At 44.3% G+C, this 23,231-nt stretch overlaps 1 protein-coding gene across 2 annotated transcripts in view; it reads right to left on the bottom strand.

Moving 5' to 3' along the window:
• The window catches only part of PDE7B (phosphodiesterase 7B), a 301,162-nt gene that overhangs the window by 112,439 nt on the left and 165,492 nt on the right, over positions 1–23,231 (bottom strand). The gene's annotated exons all lie outside the window — the stretch shown is intronic.

The raw sequence follows: 23,231 nt of genomic DNA, 5'->3' as shown, positions 1-23,231 counted from the left end.
TTGTTTCACATCCCCACGTAGCAGGACCCTTTATTTTGTCTGGCATTTTCATTGTTCTGATACAGTCTGCACTCTTAATCTATATTCCTTTTAGTGTTGGGTTATCATTCAGCCTTGGCGCTTGTTTAGGGGGTGCAGGAAGGAACTGATGGAGTGGGGGCACCTTACGGTACCATCTACTTTTTTGTTTTGAATAAAACCATAGGAAGTTCACTTAATAGGAATTTTAATATGCATTTTAATTTTTCCTCATATCCATAGATAATAGACTGACTTTTTCCTGGTTAAATTCAGTGTCCTATTTCTTTTACAGATGGGAAAATAAACTGGCAAACAAACAGGATCTTCCTTCATCAGGAAGGAGGGGGAAGAAGATCCAAGTGAATGGATTGAAAGTTAACATCCTTAAGTATAAAAACCAGAATGCGCAAGTTTTTCCTTGTTATGCCAACATCAGCAGGAGCAGCATGATATTTCCACTGTTCTAGCATCCTTTGCCATGTTTACCTTACTGTTCCCACTTCAGACTAGGGACAGCAAGGTTCTTCAAAAATATGGTTATTTTTAATGTGGGTCGTGGTGCTGTATTATTAGCATATTTGTTGAATATGATCTAACTAGTCAGTGCTTTCAGGTGGCCCTGGTTTGAAAAAAGTGAAGTGCTCCCTAAGTGTTATACCATTGTTGTTGTAATGTTATTTTGCAGGAGCACTTAGCATCAGGATATCCTGACCCTTGGAACAAAGGGGTTAAGAACAAAGAAAACAAATAGATGTAATACACCACAAGCACTGACACATTCATAGAACACAGGGCTGCACTTCCATGACAAGGACGAGTGTTATTGTTTTATCCTAACTTGATATAATTTCAATAGCTTTATTTTGATTGTTTCATGTTGTTTTTCTATTATTGGAGCAAGTCATTGAAGCTTCTTAAAGGAACAATGTTTCTGTTAAGGAGGAGTGAACTGGCTCAACTAAAGTAAGAAATGACCCAGACCTTTGCCTAATGTGCAAATTAAACCCAGGCTGATTTTTTTTAAAAAATTGTAAGATAAAAAAGTATTCAGTTAACTTTTTTTCCCAATTATTATTTTTCTTTTTTGTTCACCTCTGCACTTCCTGGTCCCAGCTGGAACAAGAAGCAGAAGTGCCAAAATACTGTGAAAGAAAGACTGTCCTTGTGGTATTTCCAGCTTAGTGGGAAACAGAAAGTACCAGAAATCAAGAAAGCTGGTTCTCAGATGTCCAGCCCAATATTTGTAGACCAAAAAAGTCTGGATAGCTTTAGATAAGCATTCTGAACATTTAGGTGCTTAAACAGACCACACATCCAAACTGAGCCATCAAACTTTCTGTGGTCTGCCTACCACTGCTTTCTTTCAGCTCTTTGTTACTAATACCTTCTTCTAGTTTTTCAAAAGCTGGTCTTGCTTTTTGCATCCTCAAAATTGGGGCTTGCAAATTTGTGTCTGCACTACAGGTAGGGAAATTTGGGCAGCTGTGTACCTAATTTGTGAATGGAATCAAGTAGACAGAATTCAAATGATCTTCACTGTTTTTGTAATTATTTGCACCTGAAATTTTTCAGATGGGAAGAGGAGGCCTAGTGAAAACCAGGCTGAAAATCTGACCTGTTGTCATGCCAACTACTTTATTTGAAAAGTATATATAATAGCTCTAACACACATAAGACATACCTTTCCTAGGGAAACGAAGGCATGTAAAACCTGCTGATCTTCACAGAATGTAGTTCTTTCTCGTCAGTTTCAGGGTCACCATTTAGACTCATAAAAAGAATGCACTTTTTGAAGGTCTTTGCTTTGCCTGAATTAAGATAGCTGCGAATTAATACTGGCAAGTCAGGCCAAAATCAGTAGTTCAATAGCTAACACTGACAAAGCTACTGGACAAGCTGCATCTTCCTGGTTGTTCTGATTAGAGCTGGCAAAAACCTTTGACCAAGACTCTTTTTGGCAAAAAATGCAGATTTGGTGACACTGAAACACTTTGTGAATTTGTGTCAATTTTACTGATTTGTTTTGGTCAACAAACCCTAAACAAATTGTAAAAAAAATTGAAATGTTTCATTTTGTTAGTTATGAAAGGAAATGTTTCTATTTGAAATGACTTTTCATTTAGAAATTTTCTTTAATGTTATTATTATTATTATTCTTTAATGTTAAAAATGTTAACAACTGCCCAAAATTGAAACAAAATGTTGTTTGACCTGAAAGTTTTTTTTCAGAACCGCCAGTGAACCAAAAAATACTCAGCTTTAGTCCTGCCAGTACTACAAATGGATATTAACATAAAAGACTGAAACACCGTCCTGGAACATAAGTGTAGTTGATTGGAAACTTCTTGTATCCTGTTTGCGAACTGCACCTTGAGAACATACATTTTACAGAATGATAGGTGTAGGTTTTCGCTGGACAGGTGCCTCAAAATTAACTAGAATCCAGAGTTTGTTCATCCTACTTGACAAAAGATTTTGGTTGTGGCTGGCTGACATTTCTTTTGGCTTCTTCATCCTAAGAAAGTGGTCAGCTTGATCAGAGCTGCTGAAGAGGAATGCTTATAATGAGATAATGTTCTTCCAAACCCCTGAGCCATCAAAAAATCTCCTTCAGCACTAGCTTTCGAAGTTTTATGGCAAGGGTCACATCCTCAACTGGTGTCAATTGTCATAGGTCCACTGATTTCAATTGAGATATGATGATTTTCACAAGTTGGGGGGGCTGACCCTAAGACAGTGTTTTTCACCCCACTCAGGAAAAATGAGCATCACAAATGCACAATGAATGCAAAACACAGAGAAACATACCCAACCATTTGTTGCTGAATTTTTAAAACAATCACTGAACAAGCTCAGCTCACCTAAAACTTCCCTATCAGTACAGGCCAGATTTTAAACAAACCATGGAATAAAGATGGGTCATTTGCTGTTGCTACTAAATGTACTACTTTATGGCTCTGAGTAAAAGAAGGTTAAGCAATTACAATATAAATGTAATAGCTTTGTCCCCAACTCCTCTTAAGCGGCAAATAGGTGAAATGAATCAGTTCTGAAAACCTGACAAGGCAGTGTACATTTTCACAGATAGGCATGAGAATTGAAAAAGGCTTGAGGAAAAGAAGAGGGAGGTGGGGGAAAAGGGAAGGGAATAAGCGGACAGATTTATAGCTCGTGTTTCGCAATTGGAATCTCTTAAAAAGTTTTACTTGTTTGCTTATTCCTTTTAAGCTATGTAGTAAGGGCAGCAGCAGAACTGCATGCCAGATGGTACAGGAAGTGCCTCGTGTGTATCTTTCCAATCTATTGCAGCCTGCATGGGCTTCATTAACCCAGTGCTCTGGTTTTCATTGCAAGTTTCTCTCTCCCCTTCTTTCTCTTCTGTCCTTCAAAGGGGGGGGGCGAAAGAAAGAATGAAGCCAGGATTTAAGCTGGCATAGAACTTCTCTCTTGGCTCTCAGCTGTCATGACCCGTGCCAAATCTACTGTCTCCAGCAGCTCTCCCACAACAAATCAGTCCAGGCGAACAAAAGCTGTAAAATAATGTTGAATAAAGATCCTTGATTCCCCCCTGCCCCCCCCCCCCAGCCTCATTCCCCAGAGATGACCTCCTCCTGCTCTCCAGTACCATAAGTCATAGTGGAACTTCCAATCTGCAGCTTTGCTGAAGGCTTCCTTAGCATTCAGCTATCTTTGGCCATTTGTGTCAATAGAGCAAAAGGAGAAGTCCAATAGCCTCACTCCTTCCTGTTCTTTCTTTCCAGCAGCTGCTGCTTGGAAAGGGGGACTCTTTCCTTGGTGTATACATGTAAACAAAAACAAAATTCAGATTGATTAGGATTGGAAGTGACCTCCAGTGGGTCATCTAATTCAGTGGTTCTCAACCAGGGGTATGTGTACTCCTGGGGGTATACAACGGTCTTCTGGGGGTACTTCAACTCATCGAGATATCTGCCTAGTTTTATAACAGGCTACATAAAAAGCACTAGTGAAGTCAATACAGACTAAAATGCCATATAGACAATGACTCATTTATACTGCTCTATATGCTATACACTGAAATGTAAGCACAATATTTATATTGCAATTTATTTATTTTATAAGTATATGGTACAAATGAGAATGTAAGCAATATTTCAGTAATTATGTGTTGTGACACTTTTGTATTTTTATGTTTGATTTTTTAAGCAAGTAGTTTTTAATTGAGGTAAAACGTGGGGTTACAGAAGAGAAATCATACTCCTGAAAAGGGTACAGTAGTCTGGAAAGGTTGAGAGCCACTTCACTACACTTTGGCAGATTTAGTTATTCTTAAACATTCCCAAACAGATGTCTTGACACAGCTAATAATTTTTATTATCTGTTTATACAGTAAATGATATTTTAAACATGTAAAAAACCCCAGACAGCCCAGGTTTTCAAAAGTGACTTGTGATTTCAGGTGCCCAAATTTTTGGAGGTCCATCTTGAGACACCTTAAAAGGAGCCTGATTTTCAGAAAGTACTAAGTGCCCATCCTCTGAAAATCAGACCCCTTTAAAGTGTCTCAAGTTGGGCCCCCAAAATGGAGTCACCCCAAATCACTAGTCACTTTTGCAAATATTGCCCTTGTCCCTGTCTTGAGGATCCTTAATTCATGAAGATGCAATAAATGGGATAATCATCCAACGTCAAGAATGAGTGGAGAAAGCATGTGTGTGTGGCACTGACTGTAGAAAGCTACATGGAACTGGGTGTTAAGGGAAGAAGAGGGATCTGCAGGTGGAGGAAAGCACTTGGCATACGTGATGAGAGAAAGTTCCGAGTGTGTGCGAGTGGCTTGAAAAGACAGACAAGAAACCAAAAATGGGAGCGGGTAAAGTATGCATATAGGAGAGAAGAGTGACATATAGATGATGTGTGGAAGATCAAAGAAGAAATGTAGGTAGGCAGACTTGTGCACAGCCTTGAAGATGAGGTTCCACAATCACCCGTGACAGTTTGTTCCATTGATTTAACAAATTATGTTGTTTTTCCTAGTATTTAACTTACATTTTTCCTGCTACAGTTTAAGCACATTACTTCTTATCTAGCCTTACTGACTAATAAGAATAACTGCTCCTAGTCCTCTGTACTGTTATTTCTTGATTATTTATGAACACCTCTTTACTTATTGGTTCACAGAATTTAAAGCCAGAAGGGACCATTGGATCCTCTAGTCTGATCTGTATTTCACAGGCCAGTACATTTCATCCAGATATCCATATTAAGACCAATAACTTGAGTTAGACTAAAGCAGTTCAGTCCTCAGGAGACTAAACTATTGTGTGCCACAGGCAGGGAATAGGAGAGACCGAGGTGCCACTTATTTATAGACAGCTATTATGTGCCTGTTCTAGACTGAACATGCCCATCTCTGTTAACTTTACCTAATAGCATCCTATTTTTTCCAGTGCTCCTGTTGTTTTTATTGCTTTCCCCATCCAATGTGTATGTCCAGTTTTTTCCCCAAATATGGGATGTCACCATTTGTGGCAATTGCACTTTTATTTCCCCCTCATGGTCCAGCATGGGCATTCACTCTAGGCTGCTTGTTCCTCAGTCATCACCTCTCTTGGGCAGAGACCCACATCTCTTTCCCTCCTGACCTGGGGTATTTTCAGGCTGCACAATTCCCTGTCTACACTGTGAATTCCCCAGCAATGAAGACTGCCTCAACAGGCATGCTTTGCTTTTCTTCCTCAGAGGCTCTAAATAGTGAAATTTTCTTGGTTAAGTTATCACACAGTTCTTCCTAAGCAAGCACAGGTATTCTTAAGGTAAAACCATTACAGAGAAAACATATTAAAAAAACATTACACACATTCTAGTAAGCTTACCAGAGATCAGCCCAACTTCAACAAGAGCTCTGGCAGGTGAACAGTCCTTCAAATCTCACAAACCCCTATGGATACAAGTTAATAACTCATAGATTCATAGATACTAAGGTCAGAATGGACCGTTATGATCATCTAGTCCGACCTCCTGCAGAACGCAGGCCACAGAATCTCACCCTCCCACTCCTGCGAAAAACCTCTCACCTATGTCTGGGCTATTGAAGTCCTCAAATCGTGGTTTAAAGACTTCAAGGATCAGAGAATCCTCCAAGTGACCCATGCCCCATGCTACAGAGGAAGGCGAAAAAGTCCTTCCCGACCCCAAATATGGCGATCAGCTGAACCCTGAGCATATGGGCAAGATTCACCAGCCAGATACTACAGAAAATTCTTTCCTGGGTAACTCAGATCCCACCCCATCTCACATCCCATCACAGGCCATTAGGCCTATTTACCATGAATATTTAAAGATCAATTAATTACCAAAATCATGTTATCCCATCATACCATCTCCTCCATAAACCTTAGGTTCGGAACAAGAACACTCATGAATCTGTGAGTTAGTCCTTTGTGTCCCTTGGACCTTTTGATCCTGGGAAAAGGCAATTTGTAGATAAAAGTTCTCTCCTCAGGCTGAAGCTTCAAAACACCAGGTGGTGAGGTGGGCATTTGCATTCTCCTCCTCCCAAATATATCCTAGAAAACCTGCTCAACTGACTGTACATTCTTGTCTTAGCCCACTGTCTAAAAGAGTTCTTTGAAAATTATAGCACTTCCCAAGTCACATTAGGTCAAAGTCTTCTAGTTATATACATTAACACTTAAACATTTGCATTTTTAATACAATGAGTTCCTAAGATTATTAAACTTAATTCAATAAGATTTAACTTAAGTCAATGAGGTTTGACCATGATATTGCAGGAAATTGCCATGCCTGTTACTTGGGGCTCAGAACTGAACTCAGTTTTCCAAGTGAGGCCCCACTGGAATCCGGAGGTTGCTCCTACTCTCAATGGTTATGATTTTTTGTGCTTCATGCCACTGACATGAATTAAACCATTGTTTTTTGCAATGTTGTAGCTGTGTTGGTCCTAGGATATCAGACAGATAAGGTGGGTGAAGGAATATCTTTTATTCGGCCAGCTTCTGTTGGAGAGAGACAAGCTTTCGAGCTCACACAGAGCTGAAGATGAGCTCTGTATAAATGTGAAAGCTTGGCTCTTCAACAGAAGTTGGTCCAATAAAAGCTATTACCTCACCTATCTTGTCTCTCTATGAATTAAACCAGGCTAACTTGAAAGCTCCAGAGGAAGTTTTAGGAAAGAAAACCTCAGATATTAAAATGAAACCTTGACTTCAGACACACTTAAAGAAATCCCCCTTTCCTAATTATAAATGTAAGCAAGAATAAAACCAGATAGAGAAAATTATATATATGAGCTCCTAAGATACTTAAACTTAATTCAATAAGATTTAACTTATATAAATATTAGGGTTGCCAAACAATTAAAAATTAATTATGATTAATTGCAGTTTTAATCACACTGTTAAACAATAATAGCATACCATTTATTTAAATATTTTGGATGTTTTCTACATTTTCAAATAAATTGATTAGAATTACAACACAATACCAAGTGTACAGTGCTCACTTTATATTATTTTTGATTACAAATATTTGCACCATAAAAAAGATAAACAAAAGAAAATATTTCAGTTCACCTCATACAACTACTATTTATGCAATCCCTTTATTGTGAAAGTGCAATTTACAAATGTAGATTTTTTTTTTATATAACTGCATTCAAAAATAAAACAACATCAAACTTTAGAGCAGTGTTTCTCCAACTTTTTGTGCTGGGACCCCATTTTGGACTTAAAAAAATTGGGACCCCCCTCCCATTAGAAAAAACTGTGATCCCCTACCTTCAGCCCTATGGGGTTTGGGGCTTCAGCCCCTCCTTGGGGTGGGGTGCTCTGGCCTTCAGCCCCCCATGGGACCCTGGCCTTCAGCTCCCCCACTGCCTCTGGAGCTCTGGGCTTCAGCCCCACTTAGGTCTCCAGCCTTCAGCCCTCCTCAGGGTGCAGGGCTACAGCTTTCAGCCCCCCTTGGGTATCCAGACTTCAGCCCCCCCTCATGGCTCCAGGCTTCAGCTCCCCTGCCGCCCTCGGAGCTCTGGGGCTCAGGGCTCCGGCCCCCTGCTGCCTCTGGAGTGGGATTAGTGTGTTAAAAATTAACGTGTTAATCGTGCTGTGAATTAATCCTTAATTGACAGTTTTGGTGCAAAGTGTAAGGTCATGGGGATTTATCAGTTGAAAGTGACACAGGAGGATTAAGACTTGAGTGTTGATGACTATGAGCTCCCAATATGATGTGGTTGTGAAAAAGGCTAATTCAATCCTAGGATGCATCAGGTGAGGTATTTCCAGTAGAGACAGGGAAGTGTTATTACCATTGTACAAGACACAGGGGAGACCTCATCTGGAATACTAGGTGCAATTCTGGTGCTCCATGTTTAACAAAGATGATTTCAAACTGGAACAGGTTCAGAGAATGGTTGCTAGAATGATCAGAGTAATGGAGAAACTGCCTTACAAGAGGAGACTTCAGGATCTTGGCTTGTTTAGCCTAACAAAACGAAGGCTGAGGGGAAATATGATTGCTCTCTATAAATACATCAGAGGGATAAACATCAGGGAGAGAGAGGTGCTATTTAAATTAAGGGCTAGTGGTAGTACAAGAACAAATGGATATAAACTGGCCATCAATAAGTTTAGGCTTGAAGTTAGATGAAAGTTTCTAACCATCAGAGAAGTGAAGTTCTAGAATAGCCTTCCAAGGGGAGTAGTGGGGGCAAAAAAAAAAAAAAAACTTGTTTCAAGACTGAACTTGATACGTAGGGCTGTCAAGCAATTAAAAAAGTTAGTTGCTATTAATCACAGTTTTGATCACACTGGATAAAAAGGTTATATGTAGCGATTGCAAGGTTAAGTTCTAATACCATCAAAGTACTCCAAGTCTGCAGTACCACCTACATGCTAAACATGCTTTCACCTCCAGTTCTTGAGGTACAGATAATCCACCGACAGCAAATGAATCCCACCAGCCGTGATAGAGTATGTTTACAGAGTTTCAGGATCACTACAAGCCCATGGATCAAACAAAGTACAACAGCTTAACCAGTGCTATTGCAAAGTGGATAGCTATGGACTGCACAACATTGTAAACAACAGAGGGCTAAGAGATGTTATTCAAATTGCATCTTCCAATCAGTCATACATCTTGCCCTCCCAAGGAACCACTGCATCATGAATACATGACCTATATCACAACAAGAAGACTACAAAGTTGGAGCTTCTGAAAAACTGCACTAGCTGTTGCTTGGACTGGTGATCACTGGACATCCTTGAGCAATCACAGCTATCTTGGAGTCACGGCACACCTGATTGATGCTGCACGGACACTGCAGTCATCTGCTTTAATAGTAATGCATACTGAAGAGAGATATTATGCTCAAACACGTGTAGAGCATTTCTTGGATGTTGTGAAAGAACAGAATATTAAAGAAAACATAGCAACAATTAGTCCTAACTGCAATCAAAACTGCAATTAATTGTAATAAATTTGTTTTGAGTCAATCACCAAGTTATCTGTAATTAATTGACAGCCCTAATACATCTATATATATATATAGCTATTGTGACGGGGCAAGGTCAGATGGCTATGGAAGAGTAGTCTTATTGGGATCCGGGAAGTGAGCGGGTGAAACCCGTCCACTGCTAAAGGATCCCCCCCAGACTAAAAGCGGGATCCACAGGACCTAGATACCCAAAAAATTCCGGGGGACAACTAATAAAATAACAGGGATAGGAGTGCGGTCAAAGGGTCAAATGAAGGGAACCGGACGGGGACACTGAGCAGAGAACCCCGGACAGCACCCACTGCTCCTCAAAGGCGTCAAGGGAGTCAGAGGACGCTGCCCAGAGGAACTCTGCCCGGATACGTGAACGGACCAAGGATCGGAAATAGGCCCCACAGTCACAGGAGACTCCATCGGCCAACCTCCTCACTCTGGTTTTGTAGATGGCCATTTTAGCTAGGGCCAGGAGGAGGTTGACCAGGAGATCACGGGACTTTGTGGGGCCACGGATAGGGAATGCATAAATGAGAAGGTGAGGGGAGAAGTGCAACCAAAAACGTAATAAAATATTGGTGAGGAGCCGGAATAGGGGCTGCAGCCTGGCACACTCTAGGTATACATGTGCCAGGGTATATCCCTCACGCCGCAAAAGGTGCAGGTGTCTGGGATTGAGGTGAACCGCGCCAAGTACACGCCCGTGCTCACGGCTCCGTGAAGGAGCCGCCAACTGACATCCCCAACTGGCATTGGGGAGAAAGGGAGGGACGGAGGTCAGGACAGGCGGACGCCCAGGTCCTCTAGCGGCTCTAAGGGGACAAAGACGCCCCCTACTGCCAGGCCCTTCTCCACCGCCTCCTGGGCGGCGGCCTCCGATGTTAAGAAGAAGACGACCTTGCCATACATTTTGGAGGCCGCCACAATGGCCGTGGGCCCCACCACCCTCGCCAACGCCCGCACATAGGTCTCCACGTGGGTCGAGGCGGGCACCAGGAGGCAACGGACGCCGTGCTTCCTGGTCATGGTGGGAAAGGGGCCCCGGCCGCTATAGATGGTAGTGGAGGCGGTGGGCAGGAGAGATGATGTAGCGGCAGGCAGGGGGGCTGCCGCCACCTGGGCGTACGCCCTGAGGGCCGGGGGAGGGACACCCGCAGAGCTGGTGGAGGGAACAGCGGGGAGGGATGCCTCAGCCGGCGGTGGGGCCGGGACATTGGGGGCAGCCCCTGCCATGGAGGGCCTGGTCTTCTTAGCAGGGCCCTTCCCTTTCTTCTTCCCCTGGCCCCTCCCGCCGGCTGGGAGGGCTCCCCCTGAATCTGAGGAGGTGAGAGACGTGGCAGCAGTGGAGGTCACCCCGGTGCCCGTCGCTGCTGGTGCCCCAGCGGGGGCGGTGGCAGATGGTTCGGCAGCGGAGGTAGAAGCTTGGGGGGGGGTGACGGAGGGGTAGGCGGGGGAGGGGGAGCTCGGGCTGCTGGAGGAGTCCCACCCATCTCATCCCCCGCCATCATGAGCAAGGAGGGAAGGGGGGACACTAGAAGGAGGAGGGGAGAGGGGAGGCAGGTCAACCACTCCTCCCCGCTAGGCTGCAGGCAGGGGAGGAGGGCGCCAAAAGGGGTGGGCTGGACGGGGGGCAATTAGGGGTTAGGGGTCAGTCACCGACACAAGGTGGAAATTCCGGCTCCTCTTGGTGCACTACGGGGGGGGGGGGATACAACAACATTGGGGGTGCAGTGAAGAGGGTTGCAACTAAAATGGGGAATTGCACAAGCGCATGGGAGGGGGCATGGGCACACGGAACAAGGGGCTAAGCAGTCTGGAGGTAGAACAGGAAACCAAGGGGTTAGCTTCAGAGGCTGGGGCGGGGCAAACAAACAAAGGCTGCAGAAGGAAGTGGGCGGGGCAGGCAAACAAACTGAAGCTAGTAAGGGGGGCTGGAGCAAAAAGGGAGGGCAAAGCTACAAGTGGCAAATGGGGCAGGTAGTAAAGGGCAAAGCTGGCGTACAGGCAGTCCGGGGGGGGCACATGTGCCCACGTGCACTTGCACAAGTCTTTTTTTTAAGCTGGCTGCTGCTTCTGGCCCAAAGGGTGGAAATAGGGCGTGGCAAGCCAAGCAAGCAGCTGAGTCCAGAGGCAGGAGCTGAGGCAGATGGTATACAGCCGGTGGGGGTGGTGGAGGGGGCAGCAGTGGTGGTAGCAGTGGTGAGGGTTGGGGGGGGACACACAGATGGATCGGGGGGCAGCTCCACGCCACACCCCGTGTCCCTGGCAACACAGTCAAGACCCCCACCACAAGAGCACAGTTTGAAAATTACTCAGTCTGAGGGCTCCCTCCACGGTGGTCTGCAAAGTCTCTAGGTGCTCCCCCACTGGTAGATGGTCCTCTTCTTCTCCTCCTCGGGCTTCAGCAGCTCTAGCCAGCAGACTCCACAGCAGCAGCAGCTCCAGGAACTCCAGGCAGTGGTCCAAGCAGGCAGAAAGGACCCCTCTCAGGTGGTGGTGGTGGTGTCCACAACAGCAGTGGCTGGGGTCCCTCATTCCTCCTCTCTGGGGAGTGGGCTAGCAGCCCCCCCCTCGGGGCTGCAGTTGGAGCAGTAGCAGCACCCGAGAGTGGGGGGTCCAGCAACCAGGTAGCAGAGAACAGGGGGTGTCTGGCCCAGCCAGGGGAGCAGCTGGAGCAGCAGGGAGAGCTTAGGGCCTAGCAGCAGGAGCAGCAGCTTCCCACCTCCCTCCAAGCTAGAAGGCTATGGGAGGGAGGGAGAGAGAGAGAGATTCACTCCAGGCTAAACAAATCCCTGGTACCAGGTTAAGTGAAATGGCAGCTGCTCCAGGTCAATTAAGACACCTGGGGCCAATTAAGAACTTTCCAGAAGGCAGGGAGAAGGCTAGGTTGATTGGGACACCTGAAGCCAATCGGGGGCTGGCTGAAACTAGTTAAAAGCCTCCCAGTCAGTCAGGTGGGGGTGCATGTCAGGAGCAGTGGGAAGAAGTTGCACTGTTGGAGAGGCTGAGTAGTACATACCACATCAGGTACAAGGAAGGAGGCCTTGAAGTAAGGGTGAAGTGGAGCTTGAGGAAGTGAGGGCTGCTGTGGGGGAAATAGCCCAGGGAATTGTATATGTCATGTTTCTAAAAGGTCAGCTACCATAGCTGATACTATTAGGGTCCCTGGGCTGGAGTCCGGAGTAGAGGGTGGGCCTGGACTCCCCCCCCCCACAACCTTTGCCCCTGATTAATCACTGAGACTGGAGACAACAGAGACTGTGCAAGGAAGGATAGCGTCTCCTCACCTCCCTTGCTGGCTTATGACGAAAATGGCTCAGTAAACTGTGACCCTTGTCTCTAGAGAAAGAAGGTTTATGTGGAGGGTCACAGTGAGCTTCTGAGGCTAGCGAAATCCACCAGGAAACGCGGGACCCACGGAGGAAAGGACAGAGATTTGTCACAACTGGTGTCAGAAGTGGGATTTCGTTCACAGTAGGGCGGAAGAACGAGGTTTAAAAAAAAAGAGGACTGGGGTTTTTTTTTTGGATTTTTTTTTGTTTTGGTTTTTGTTTGCTTTATACCAAAATGGAGAAGTTGGTAAGAGCTCTGGTACAAGCCACGGCAGCCCAGCAGGAGGCCATCTCGGTTCAGGCAATGGCACAACAGGAGTCTATGTGGCTACAGCAGGAAACCAATCAATTATTGATGAGCTAGGCGACCCAAGATCGTGCCCTCTTGAGAGAGGTGGTGGACCAGCTGAAGATCCTCACCACCCAGGCCTGGGGGTCTGACGGGACGCGAACCCTGAGAGCCACTGGTTGTCTGCCAAACATGACGTCAGGAGATGACGTAGAGGTATATCTCCTCTCATTTGAAAGGACTGCTCAGCATGAGACCTGGCCCCAGGAGCAGGGGGCCAGCATTCTCGCCCCTTTTTTGTGTGGAGAGGCCCAGAAGGCCTACTTTGACTTGCCTTAGTCATGCAGGAGACCCTTCCCCAGGAGGATAACTTACATGAGCAAGTGAGGATATCATCCGACTTGACGCCAATCCAAAAGATCGAGGCAGCCGACATGATTAATCGCAACAGAGATGTGTTCTCTACAAAACCAGGGCAGACGACTGAGACCTATCACCATATACACACGATCCCCGGAGTCAAGGTAACATTGAGACCCTACCGAATCCCAGCAGCCAAAAGAGAGGAAATCAAGGCCGAAGTAAAGAAAATGTTAGAATTTGGGGTTATTGAAGAATCTTACAGTCAGTGGTCCAGTCCAATTGTTCTAGTGCCTAAACCTGACTGTACCATGAGATTCTGTAATGACTTTTGCTGACTGAATGAAATTTGATTCATACCCAGTTTGATGCATACCCCATACCATGCATCAACGAACTGGTTGACTGACTGGGTAGTGCTTGATTCTTGACTACACTGGATCAGACAAAAGGGTACTGGCAGATTCCTCTGACCAAAGAAGCTAAAGAAAAGACAGCATTCTCCACCCCAGATGGGCTATTCCAGTACACCGTCCTCCCTTTTGGGCTACATGGGGCCCCAGCCACATTCCAGCGCCTCATGGGTAAGCTGCTGTGCCCCCATACTGGTTATGCAGCTGCATACCTAGATGATGTCATCATCTATATGCCAGACTGGGGAACCCACTTGGAGAAAGTTGAGGCAGTACTGCGCAACTTAAGGCGGGCTGGCCTCACTGCTAATCCCACTAAATGCGCCATAGGGCTAGCAGAGGCTAGGTACCTGGGATATATTGTGGGAAGGGGTATAGTGAAGCCTGAAACAAATAAGCTAGAGGCAATTCAAAACTGTCCCCGGCCGACTCAAAAGAAGCAGGTCCATGCGTTCCTAGGCGTGGTAGGCTACTACCGACAGTTTATTCCCCACTTCATCACTAGGGCAAGTCCCCTAATGGACCTGGTGAAGGCCTGAGGTCCAGACATGGTAAAGTGGACCGATGCAGGAGAGGGGGCATTTACAGACCTTCGGTTGGCCCTCTGTAATGACTCATAACCCCGGACTTTAAGAGGGAATTTGTTTTACAAACAGACACTTCCGAGGTGGGGTTGGGGGCAGTTCTGTCGCAAATGGTGGGAGAAGAGGAACATCCAATCCTCTACCTAAAGCAGAAAGCTTCTCCAAAGAGAAGAGAAATACGCAGTAGTTGAGAGAGAACGCCTTTCTGTCAAATGGGCTATGGAGACACTGCGTTATTATCTCTTAGGCCGGCGATTTACCCTTTTGACCGACCATGCACCCCCAGTGGATGCAGCGGAATAAGGAAAAGAATGCAAGGGTCACCAGGTGGTTCTTATCCCTCCAACCATTCCAGTTCCGCATATGGCACAGTGCTGGATGCCACCATGGCAACGCTGATGGTCTGTCACGAGCATACTGCCTGGCGTCCCAAGTTGCCCAACTCTATGGTGTTGTGGGGGGGGGGAGATATGTGACGGGGCAAGGCCAGATGGCTATGGAAGGGTAGTGGGAGATGGATATATTAGCTCCAGGCTAAACAAATCCCTGGTACCAAGATAAGTGAAATGGCAGCTGCTCCAGGTCAATTAAGACACCTGGGGCCAATTAAGAACTTTCCAGAAGGCAGGGAGAAGGCTAGGTTGATTGGGACACCTGAAGCCAATCAGGGGCTGGCTGAAGCTAGTTAAAAGCCTCCCAGTCAGTCAGGTGGGGGTGCATGTCAGGAGCTGTGGGAAGAAGTTGCGCTGTTGGAGAGGCTGAGTAGTACACACCATATCAGGCACAAGGAAGGAGGCCCTGAGGTAAGGGTGAAGTGGAGCTTGAGGAAGTGAGGGCTGCTGTGAAGGAAGTAGCCCAGGGAATTGTATATGTCATGTTTCTAAAAGGTCAGCTACCATAGCTGATACTATTAGGGTCCTTGGGTTGGAGCCCGGAGTAGAGGGTGGGCCTGGACCCCCCCCCCCAACCTTTGCCCCTGATTAATCACTGAGACTGGGAGACAACAGAGACTGTGCAAGGAAGGATAACTTCTCCTCACCTCCCTCGCTGGCTTATGATGAAAATGGCTCAGTAGACTGTGACCCTTGTCTCTAGAGAAAGAAGGTTTACGTGGAGGGTCACAGTGAGCCTCTGAGGCTAGCGAAATCCACCAGGAAATGCGGGAGCCATGGAGGCAAGGACAGAGCGTTGTCACGCTATATATTGATCTATCTATAGATAGATATAGACACACACACAGATATGCACGAGGGAAACGGAGGCAAACAAATCCATTTTTAAATACATTTTTCCCCCAATGTGCGTTATGTATATACCCAAATTCAGCCACTTGTGCAGCAACTGAGCCAGATTTCACAAACTAAATAGAGTTAGGCTTGGTTAGTACTTGGATGGCGGACCTCCAAGAAACAACCTTCTATCCATATTTAGGGCACAGGGTTATGTTTTAATCAGTCTTTGAATTCATGTTCAGCTGGTGGAACCTCTTGTAACTGCCACAGTCAAGACTAGTGAGATGAAACTCTACTAAGAATAATGGGATTCACTGTCTGTTATTACCTTTTTTTGGATGCAGCACCACTTAATAGAGGAGTCATCTAAAGTGAGCACCATACTGTGGGATGTCCAAAATCTAGCCAGAGGAGACAGACCATATTGTTCTAAGGGTCCATGGTGCAACTCCACATGAACGGGGACATTTTCATTGACTTCAATGGGCACTGGACCTGGCTCCTGGGGAGAATGTTTTTGGAATGGAGGAGAGAAGATTATTTCAGTTCAAGAGGGTGAGGAGCTGAGTCTCCTGCTTCACTACCCACAGAGATTGCACATTTGATGATTAACAATTTGTACTACTAACAAAACAAAAATGTCTGTGGTAAAGGAATAAACAGAGCTTCAGAACAAATTGGAAACAGTGAGGTTATGTAATTTTTCCATTGCCTGCTTTGGAAAATTAAGATAAGTTCAGCATGGTGATTTGGTGCTTAGATTTTCCCACAGTGGGTGGGGAAACTATATGCACATGGAAAGGAAATGGCAGGGACAACAGGTAAGAAAGAGTCTTAGGTTAAAAAAAAGGCCCACACAGAAGCAATCTGCTACTACACACCTTCACCTATGCTGATTTTCTCCTGAAGAAGAGATAAGAAGGGAGCTACCTTCAGTATATTTAATTCAATCACACAGTGTATACTCAAAAAGAAAAGCATCCGATGCTCAAATAAATTTGTTAATCTCTAAGGTGCCACAAGTACTCCTTTTCTTTTTGCGAATACGGACTAACACGGCTGCTACTCTGAAACCTGACAGTGTATACTCATTACCCTGTAGGGACTCCACTAGATTAGGCCCTTACTTCCTTTGGGGTCCTTGATTCCCTACATATAATACTCGACTGTGAACTTAGTACAAAGTAAAAATAATGTAAGAGATTTACCTACTGTCATTTATCTTGAAAGATTCCAGAGAAACACTTCCTTATCCCGATGAAATGCTGCAATCACAGTCATAGCTGGAGCAGATCTACAGCAAATGTTTTATAAGGCTCTGTGGTTTAGGGTAGGTTTCAGAGTAGCAGCCGTGTTAGTCTGTATTCGCAAAAAGAAAAGGAGTACTTGTGGCACCTTAGAGACTAACAAATTTATTAGAGCATAAGCTTTCGTGAGCTACAGCATCCGATGAAGTGAGCTGTAGCTCACAAAAGCTTATGCTCTAATAAATTTGTTAGTCTCTAAGGTGCCACAAGTACTCCTTTTCTTTTTGGTTTAGGGTTGGAAGTGAAGTATACTCTATCTAATTGAAAATGCAGGGAGAATTCAGGTAGGCAGAATATGACTACCCATACTAAAGTATAGTTTGAACCCCCATCCCTGCCACATCTTACAGGGTGCATTTCCTGTTAGTGGGTGTGTAACAAAGAGAGGGAGCAAGAGAGAGACAAAACAGCTGAAAGGCAGGGCTTGCTCAACTCACAATTCATTTAATTTTAAATGTAAACCACAAGCTTACACTGCAGTATGTGACTTATTTCTCCAGAGAAGAGATGAGAAGCAATGGGAATGAGACATAGATCTAAGCTGGTGTGACATACTATACCCCTTGCACACTATTGTAATAATCTTTTACAAGACATCTCTCCTCCTTGCTCTCGCTCTGTCCATCAATACAAGGCACCAGAAGGAACAAAGGAAGCAGCCATTACACAGAAGAAGGGGTCCTGGCCTAAGAAATTTGGCCAGTAAAACTATTCAGAACATGTGCTTAGAAAAGCTTTGCATTGAATTTAACATAGATTTGTTAAATTAGGCCCTAGTTGTGTTTTATCTTTATTTTTCTGACTTTTATGCTTCATTACTTGTTCACCTAAAATCTCTCTCTTTGTAGTTAATAAATTTGTTTTATTATTTTATCTAAACCAGTGTCTTAGAATTGAAGTGTTTGGGAAACTCTATTTGAGTTAACAAAATTTGTGTATATAATTTCTATTAGTAAAATGACAAACATTATATGTCCTTGAATTGTCCCAGGAGAGTGCTGGGCAGTACAAGACATACATTTCTGGAGAAAAATCTGGGATTGGGAGTGTGCTGGGATCACCCTGCTGTATAATTTAGGCTGGTAAAAGCCTGCGTGTGAGTGGCAGGTTGCAAGTGAACACAGACATATTTGGGAGCGATTTACATGTCAGAAGCTGATTGTGAACAGTCCAGGAACGGAAGCAACAACAGCAAAGCAAAGTAAAGGGCACCTCCAGGTTAGAGGGCAGGGGTGACAGCTACTCACTAGTCTAGATTGTATCTTGGATATGACATAGTTGGAGACTCTGTCTTTGCACACATGCAGAGAGCAGGGCAGGGTAACTCAGAATCAGAAACTTCCAGAACATGTAGGAGTTACCAGACTTGCTCAGTGACTGTTCTGAGGCTGCACAGGAAGTTTTCATTGTGGGCAACCCTCATGGCAGGTCATAGCCTAGTTACCTGCTGACTGCTGAGCCAATCAGAGAGCAAGAGGGGAAGGGTATAGATGCAGGAGTTAAAACAGCCCTGTGGACTCAGTGGCTAATTATAGAGTCATAGAATCTTAGGACTGGAAGGGATCTTCAGAGGTTTTCTAGTCTAGTCCCTTGCACTCAAGGCAGGACTATGTATTAGCTAGACCATTCCTGACAGGTGTTTGTCTAACCTGCTCTTAAAAATCTCCAATGACAGAGATTCCACAACCTTCCTAGGCAAGTTATTCCAGTGTTTAGCCACCCTGACAGTTAGGAAGTTTTTCCTAAACTCAAATCTAAACCACCTTTGCTGCAATTTAATCCCTATCCTATCCTCAGAGGTTAATGAGAAGAATTTTTCTCCCTCCTCCTTGTAACATTTTATGTACTTGAAAACTGTTATCATGTCTCTGCTCAGTCTTCTCTTCTCCAGACTAAACCCAATTTTTTCAATCACTCCTCAGACTCATGTTTTTTAGACCTTTAGTCATTTTTGTTGCTCTTCTCTGGACTTTTTCCAATTTGTCCACATCTTTCCTGAAATGAGGCGCTCAGAACTGGATACAATACTTCAGTTGATGCCTAATCAGCGCACAATAGAGCGGAAGAATACATTCCAGAATGATGTTTGCTTTTTTTGAAACACTTGTAACACTGTTGACTCATATTTAGCTTGTGATCCACTATGACCCACAAATTCCTTTCTGCAGTACTCCTTTCTAGGCAGTCATTCCCCATTTTGTATGTGTGCAACTGATTGTTCCTCCCAAGTGGAGTAGTTTTCATTTGTCCTTATTGAATTTCATCCTATTTACTTCAGGCCATTTCTCCAGTTTGCACAGATAATTTTTAATTTTAGTCCTATCCTCCAAAGCACTTGCAACCTCTCCCAGCTTGGTATTATCCAGAAACTTTATGAGTGAACTTTCTATGCCATTATCTAAATCATTGACGAAGATATTGAACAGAAGCGGACCCAGAACTGATCTCTACAGGACCCCACTTGATATGCCCTTCCAGCTTGACTGTGAACCACTGATAACTACTGTCTGGGAACGGTTTTCCAACCAGTTATGCACCCACCTTACAGTAGCTCCATCTAGGTTAGAATTCCTGTTTGTTTATGAGACCGTCATACGAGACAGTATCAAAAGCCTTAGTAAACTCAAGATATACCACATTTACCACTTCTCCCCATCCACAAGGCTTGTTACCCTGTGAAAGAAAGCTATTAGGTTGGCTTGACACAATTTGTTCTTGACAAATCCATGCTAACTGTTACTTATCACCTTATTAGCTTCTAGGTGTTTGCAAATTGATTGCTTAATTATTTGCTCCATTATCTTTGCAGGTGCTAAAGTTATGCTGACTGGTCTGTAATCACCGGGTTGTCCTTCTTTCTCTTTTTATAGATTGGCACTATATATGCCCTTTTCCGGTCCTCTGGAATATCTCCCATTTTCCATGACTTTTCATGTGGCTCAGATATCTCCTCATGCAGCTCCTTGAGTATTCTAGGATGTATTTTGTCAGGCCCTGGTAACTTGAAGACATCTAAGTTGTTTAAGTAATTTTAACTTGTTCTTTCCCTATTTTATTCTCTTATCCTACCTCACTTTCACTGGCATTCACTCTGTTAGATGTCCAATCACTATTAATCTTTTTGGTGAAAACAGAAACAAAAAAAGTCATTTAGCACTTTTGCCATTTCCACATTTTCTGTTATTGTTTGTCCCTCCTCATTGAGTAAGCAGGACTAAGAGATGTGTCTGCTGTGAGCGCTGGGTCCCAATCCCTGTACCATACTGGATAGAGCTCAGTGCTATTGTAGCTTTATTTACTATGTAAGCATTCCACTATGATAGTGTTTGGTCCACTGCAGTGTATTTTATGGACCTAGAAGGAAACCTGAGAGGAGCATTTGTCACTTCTGTTGGCTACAGAGTCTGCGGAAATTACATTTAGCTACCAGCTAATTGCTGTAAATGGAGATTCTGCCTCAGCTACAGAGAAAGAATGGGGCAGCACTTAGGGACATGGGGGTTTGTGAATTCTTGCCTGACTTAGCTGAGCTGAAGGGGAGAAGATGGTGCCTATAAAGTGAGAGCTTATAGGGTAAGTGTACGCTGCAATAAAAAAGCCGAGCCAAGCCTCAGGCAATAGATTCAGGCTCAAGGGGCTCAGGCTGTGGAGCTAAAAATAGCAGTGTAGATGTTCAGACTTTGAGACCCATCCCGGGATCTCAGAGCCTGGGCTGCAGCCAAAGCCTGAACGTTTACAATGCATTTTTTAGCCCCATAGCCCAAGCCAAGCCTGAATTAGCTGACCCAGGCCAGCCACGGCTGTGCCACAGATCTTTTATTGCAGTGTAAACATACAGAGATCCAGGAAGCTGATATTGATATGCTGGTCCCAATCACTGTGCCACTTTGGATACAAGCTGCAGATTTCTGTTTCACCTGCAACTGAGAGGACTAGTCAGCTGTTAATCCAAGGGCTGGAATGCTCCTAGCTGTGGGGCCCCAGGTTGTTTGTTTGCTGACCAGGTTCTGCAGTGTTTGGAAAAGAACTGAGCTGCTGCCATTCTTCTCAAGTTCTAAGCAGCCCAGGTGACCCACCCTGTGGCCACACTATAATGACGAAGAAATCATTTCTGAGAGAAGATCAGAAGGGAGTGTGTTCTGATGTGTGCACTAAAGTATAGAAAATGTTACCTTGAAACCTTACATTTGAATGTTTTTACTAGAAACAAAAGGGAGAAAGTCTGTATAAGGAACACCGTTGAATAGCTTTTGTTTAAAAGTTATACAGAGTATTCCAAATACTATTTACATTATTTTATACTATACAATGTGTTTTGTGTGAATTAAATGTTTGTTTTACTAAGAAAGTGCACGATGGTCTCTCTTTGAAATGGACTGGGGACTACTAACATCTATTTTTCAGGGTTTTATAAACAAGAACCCTGAGCTTTAACTCTCTGTAATGCTTTCTGAAAAGCCAGAACCCGACCTGCGCTTTAGCAAAGAGTTAAGCTGAGGTGCAGGAAGAAGGGGAGTGATTGCACTGCACCTTAAGCGGAGGGAGTGTGGGCGTTGTCTGACGTGCTGGGGGAAGGAGTATATTGCTGTAAGGGTAGGGTTGAGAGAGAGTTGGAGTGGGAGTTTTTTGCCTTCCCCACAGCGGGTTCTGGAGGGGTTAGGTTATGATGAGCAGAGAAGTGAGTTAGGCGATGATGTCGCAACTCATTATGTCAGTATGAGGTGGATGTCCAGTGCAGGTACGCTGTAGGAAAAGGAGACAGTTACTGGATAAATGGCTTGGTAAAGGAATTAAAGGAGGTGTTTGTTAAATGAGTGAAATGGGGTGAGGAGGGAGTCCAGGGCTCCTATGACTGGCACGGCAGGGAGCCAATCCCTTTCCTTTATAGCTCAACTTAACCCTCATTCAAGGAGAGGGATGATCAGTTTCCAACAATGGGTTGGCTGGGGACTAGGATGGAAAAAGGAGGGGCTGGAAGAAGCCCCTGACTAGATATTGAAATGATCATGGAGTTACCTATTCTGTACACCTTTATCTGCCAGGTATTCCCAGACATCTAATAATAAAGTTGTATCCTGGTTAAACCATATCCAGTGTCTCCTGTCCTTCATTTAGTATAGCCAGACAATGCATAGTTATAAAGCATTTTGCCTCAGCATCCCCCATCCCTGTTATATAACCATATGAATAATCTTATTGAAGTGAATTTGATTACTAATGGGCTTAAAATTAGGCATATGGTTAAATACCTTGCTGAATGAGGGCCAAAACGTTTTACAATTATGGAGGCAAAACTGACAGACGTGATTTACGGCACTCCAAATGTGTTTCCTGTTTCAGCTGCTACTTACCCTCATCAGTAGGTGGTAGTGGCTGATTTGCCTAGAGCAAGTATCTGCTGCTAGCTCCGTCCCTGGCACTCTTGGCACACGGAAAGGAGTCTGCAAATGTTCATTTATCTTTTCCACATTTTTAAAATGAGAAAAATAATGGGAAGAGTCTAAAATTGTTTCCATCACCTTCTAGAACTTTGGGTGACCTGAACATATTTGGTGCCATCGGCAGTAGTAAGTCTGAGTAATGCTGGTGACCAAAAAATGGGCCGAAGATGCCCTTAGGATTACATATCTTCTGTAGCCGACAGCATGGAGATTGGCTGTAAACTCCAAAAGCTCTTTTACTTATTTCTTTCAGGACGATAAACAGTGTGCCTCTAGAATGTTGGCAAATTAGGTGATCTCTGGCTTAACATTCTTTCCTAGAAAGCAAAGTACAGCCACAGTAAATGGGGCATGAATACTGTAATAACTGCAGGGAAGCTAATTCGCTTGGAAATGAGATAACATCAGATGTTACAAAGAGCTGATGACTTAATCTTTCTTTTCACCTTTGAAAACAAGACAAAATAACCCTGTCCCTTGAATAAAAGCATTGTTGAAAATGAAATGCCTTTCTTTGACATTACAGCTGAACATTTTTCCTATGTTTTTAAGTATTTAGAATGTTGCACTTCCTAAATCTGCAGAGTATCTGCTCACTGTCTTGAATTTATATTTGCTGACTTTACCAATTTAGGGTGAAATTCAACCCCATACAAAGCCCATTTATGACAAATTTGAGAGTGTAGATGGGTCTTTAGTGACAGACAGGCCTCATGCTGGCCCTCTGCACAAGGACAGTTTTCTCCCAAAGAGAAAAAATGAATG

Source organism: Dermochelys coriacea, chromosome 3 (genome assembly GCF_009764565.3).
Source record: "Dermochelys coriacea isolate rDerCor1 chromosome 3, rDerCor1.pri.v4, whole genome shotgun sequence".
Classification (NCBI taxonomy): Eukaryota; Metazoa; Chordata; order Testudines; family Dermochelyidae; genus Dermochelys; species Dermochelys coriacea.
Note: the sequence above shows the minus strand (reverse complement) of the source record. Positions and strands in the feature narration are given on the sequence as shown.